Source organism: Suricata suricatta, chromosome 7, assembly GCF_006229205.1.
Source record: "Suricata suricatta isolate VVHF042 chromosome 7, meerkat_22Aug2017_6uvM2_HiC, whole genome shotgun sequence".
NCBI lineage: Eukaryota > Metazoa > Chordata > Mammalia > Carnivora > Herpestidae > Suricata > Suricata suricatta.
The window spans coordinates 30,353,719-30,358,852 of NC_043706.1; the positions used below are offsets into that span (position 1 = coordinate 30,353,719).

General features: G+C 38.9%; 1 pseudogene; it reads left to right on the top strand.

Annotated features, from left to right (window-relative positions):
* The window catches only part of LOC115295209, a 5,361-nt pseudogene extending 1,815 nt beyond the window's left edge, over positions 1-3,546 (top strand).
* The last annotated feature ends 1,588 nt before the right edge of the window (positions 3,547-5,134 follow it).

Here is a 5,134-nt window from a genome sequence, read left to right on the forward strand (position 1 = left end):
AATAGCCAAAGTAATATTGAAGAAGAAAACCAAAACAGGAGGCATCACAATCCCAGACTTTAGGCTCTACGAAAAAGCTGTCATCATCAAGACAGGATGGTATTGGCACAAAAACAGACACATGGACCAATGAAATAGAATAGAGAACCCAGAACTGGACTCACAAGTATATGGCCAATTAATCTTTGACAAAGCAGGAAAGAGTGTCCAATGGATAAAAGACAGCCTCTTCAACAGGTGGTGTTGGGAGAGCTGGACAGCAACATGTAGAAAAATGAAATTAGACCACTTTCTGACACCATTCACAAAAATAAACTCAAAATGGATAAAGGATATGAATGTGAGACAGGAAACCATCAAAACCCTTGAGGAAAAAGCAGGAAATAGCCTCCTAGACCCCAATCGCAGCAATTTCCTCCTTGACACATCCCCAGAGGCCAGGGAACCAAGAACAAAAAATGAACTACTGGGACCTCATCAAGATAAAAAGCTTCTGCAAGGCAAAGGAAACAAAACAAAAAAAACCAAACAAACAAAAAAACTAACAGGCAACCGACAGAATGGGAAACGATAGTGGCAAATGGCATATCAGATAAAGGGCTAGTATCCAAAATATATAGGGAGCTCACTAAACTCCATACACGAAAAATGAAGAATCCAGTGAAGAAATGGGCAGAAGATCTGAACAGACACTTCTCCAAAAAGCACCTCCAGATGGCCAACAGGCACATGAAACGATGCTCAGCATCACTCATCATCAGGGAAATACAAATCAAAACCACACTGAGATACTTCCTCACACTGGTCAGAGTGGCTAAAATGAACAAATCAAGAGAATACAGATGCTGGCGAGGGTGTGGAGAATCGGGCACCCTCTTACACTGTTGGTGGGAAGTAAACTGGTGCAGCTGCTCTGGAAAACAGTGTGGAGGCTCCAAAAAAACTATCAATAAAACTCCCCTATGATGCAGCAATAGCACTGCTAGGGATTTACCCAAAAGATACAGAAATGCTGATGCATAGGAGCACATGTACCCCAATGTTCATAGCGGCACTTTCTACAATAACCAAATCATGGAAAGAGCCTAAATGTCCATCACCTGATGAATGGATCAAGAAGATGTGGTATATACATACAATGGAGTATTACATGGCAATGAGAAAGAATGAAATCTGGCCATTTGTAGCAATGTGGATGGACCTCGAGGGTGTCATGCTAAGCGAAATAAGTCAGGCAGAGAAGGACAGATACCATATGTTTGCACTCATAGGTCTAACAGGAGAAACCTAACAGAGGACCATAGGGAGAGGAAGGGGGAAGAGAGCTGGGAAGAGTGAGGGACACAAATCATGAGAGACTATTGAATACTGAAAACGAATCATGGACTGAAGGGGAGGGGGAGAAAGGGAAGGGGGTGATGGTCATGGTGGGGGGCACTTGTGGAGAGAAGCATTGGGTGTTATATGGAAACCAATTTGATAATAAACTATTAAAATTTTTTTAACATTTACTTATTTTTATTACAATTTTTTGAAAATGTTTATTTATTTTCAAGAGACAGAGAGAGTGTGAACAGGGGAGTGGAAGAGAGAGAGAGGGAAACACAATCTAAAGCAGGTTCCAGTCTGTGAGCTGTCAGCACAGAGCCTGACTTGAACTTGAAACCATGTACTGTGATATCATGACCTGAGCTGAAGTCAGATGCTTAACCAACTGAGCCACCCAGGTGCCCCAACATTTATTTAATTTTGAGAGACAGAGAGAGACAGAGCACAAGGAGGCAGGAGCAGAGAGGAAGACACAGAATCCAAAGCACTTTCCAGGCTCTGAGCTGTCAGCACAGAGTCCAATGTAGGGCCTGAACTCACAAATCATGAGCTCATGGCCTTAGCCCAAGATGGACACTTACCCACAGAGGCAGCCAGGCATCTCTATGGATTCCATAGCTTCTGATAAGAAATAAGCTGATAATTATATTGATGATCACTTTTCCATGGTGAGTCATCTCACTATTACTGCTATCAAAATCTTATGTTTGTTTTTTTAATTTCAGCTGTTTGTTTATGATATGTGTCAGCACAAATCTCTTTGAGTTTATCCTGTTTAGAGTTTGTTCAGCCTTTTGAATGTATAGATTAGAAATTTTTTATCAAATTTTGAATGGTTTTTCCCATTAGTTTTTCAAATATTATTTCTGAAATTTCTGGAAGTTCCATTATATTTATTGATATACTTGATCATTTAAGACATTTATTTTTGGCTCTGTTGATTATTATTATTTTTCTTTTTGCTCTTCAGATTGTTAATCTCAACTGACCCACATTTAAATTCACTGATTGTGTAATACCTTCTGAAACCTGATGTTGAGTCCTCTAGAAAGTTATTTACTTCAACTATTCCAGAATTTCTGTTTCTTTTTCATAGTTTCTCTTTATTGATATTCTCAATTTGGTGAGGCATCATTCTTATAATTTCCTTAGCATGATATATATGCTATACTTTAGAGTTTTTATCTACCTTTATTGGTGGCTTGAGCTTTGAAATCACAAAGAAAGTTTGAAGAACTACTACCAGCAATGGGGAAAACTTACAGATTGTGTGGGTATGAGTGATCCTGCAAGCAAAAGATGAAGAGGATTTGGTTTTGTAACTTCTCATCTGTGACTGAGGTTGATGCTGTCATGGCTGCAAGACCTCATTCAACTGATGTGAGAGTGGTTGAGTCAAAATGTGTTGCTGCAAGAGAAGAAACTGGAAAACACAGGGCTCATGTAACTGTGAAGAAGCTGTTTGTTGATGGAACTAAAGAAGAGACTGAGGAATATCATCTTAGAGATTACTTCAAGAAATATGAAAAAATTGATACCATTGAGATAATTACTGATAGGTAGTTGTGAAAGAAATGAGGTTTTGGATTTGTTACTTTTGATGACTGTGATCCTGTGAATAAGATTGTGTTGCAGAAATAGTATACCATCAGTGGTCATAATGCAGAAGTAAGAAAGGTTTTGTCTAGACAAGAAATTCAGGAAGTCCAAAGTTCTAGAAGTAGAAGAGGAGGCAACTTTGGTTTTTGAAGATTCTCCTCGTAGTAGTGCAAATTTTGGAAGAGGACCAAGAAATAATTATAGGGGGTGAACTGATGGATATGAATTGGTTTTGGATTTGGTGATGGTTATAGTGGGTATGGAAGAGAACCAAGAGGTGGAAATTTTGGAGGTAGCCATGGTTACAGATGAGGAAGAGGATATGGTGGTGGAGGATCTGAATGTAGCAACCAGCATGGGGGCTACCAAGGTGGTTATGACAACTGTGGAGGAGGAAATTATGGAAGTAGAAATCACAATAATTTTGGAAATTATACCTAGCCACCTTATAACTATGGTCCAATGAAGAGTGGAAACTTTGGTGGTAGCAGGAACATGTGAGAACCATATGGTAGAGGCAACTATGGTCCTGGAGGCAGTGCAGGAAGAGAGGATTATGGAGGGAGAAGCCAATATTCAACTTCTTCCTATTTGCCGTGGGCTTCGCTGTATAAATAGGAGAGTTTGAAAGCTCAGAATTAATAGAACAGCTTCAGGGTATTGAAATAATAATGTTAAGGAAACTCTTAACTCAGTCATGCATAAATATGCAGTGATATGGCAAAAGACACCAGAGCAGATGCAGAGAGCCATTTTGTGAATAGGTTGAATTATTTAATACCATTACCTTACTGTGGAAGAGGAATTGCTATATATATATTATATATGTAATATATATATATATGCTATATATATTATATATGTATATGTATGCTATATATATATATTCTTGAGAAAGTTTCTTAGCTTTATAATTGTTGTTTCTTTCTAGTGCTATTTCTTTAAAAAATTTTTTAATGTCTTTTATTTATTTTTGAGAGACAGAGAGAGCACAAGCAGGGGAGAGTCAGAGATCAAGGGAGACACAGAATCTGAAGCAGGTTCCAGGTTCTGAGCTAGGTGTCAGCACAGAGCCTGACGTGGGGCTCAAACCCACGAACGTGAGTTCGAAGCCAGAAGCCAGACGCTTAACCGACTGAGCCACCCAGGCACCCCTCTAGTGCTATTTGTAAGAGTATAGAAGCACTCTTTCTTGATAGTGTTAAATTTGCCAGTTTCAGATGATGTAAAACATTTTTAAAGATTTGGAGTACTACATGGCAATGAGAAAGAATGAAATCTGGCCATTTGTAGGAAAGTGGATGGACCTTGAGGGTGTCATGCTAAGCGAAATAAGTCAGACAGGGAAGGACAGATACCATATGTTTGCACTCATAGGTCTAACAGGAGAAACCTCTAACAGAGGACCATAGGGAGGGGAAGGGGGAAACAGAGTTGAGGAGAGAGACAGACACAAATCATGAGACTACTAAATACTGAAAATGAACCAAGGGCTGAAGGGGGAGGGGGAGGGAAAGAGGGGGGTGATCGCCATGGAGGGGGGCACTTGTGGGGAGAAGCACTGGGTGTTATATGGAAAGCAATTTGACAATAAACTGTTATCAAAAAAGTTAAAAAATATTTTTATCAAAGTTTGAAAAGCTATTAGCCAGGATCATGGTGTAATAATACATAACATTTTCCTTAAAAAATATTGTAAGTGCATGGATAAAGTTAAGAAGCTGTTGCTTCTTTATAATTTATAAATTATAATTTGCACATTTATAATTTAAAACAATAATTCTATAGGAAATAAATACAGTTTTTATCTACCAAATTGAATCTCTGGATTTCCTCAGGAACATTTTCTATTTGTCTTTTTCCCCATGTGTATTGACAACACTTTCTTTTTCTTTCCCCGCTTCTTGATTCTTAATTGAAAACTAGATTGTTGGGGCCCAGTAGGCAAAAAAAAGCCCTCAAACAGTATTTGGCCTCCTGGGCCGCTCACATGGCTTCTGTTCATCCTATGATTTTCTCATTGCTTTGCAAAGAGGCATATCCTTTTAGGCTTTGAATCAACTTGGGCCAGTCAGTGACTTCCCTTACTTTATTTTCTGGCTCTTTGTTTGTCTGCTGTTGGGAGCAAACAAAATCCTCTGCCAAAGATTTGCTTGTTAATGGATAAGCATCTTACCCTTGAATAACTGATGAAGGGCCTTAAGGA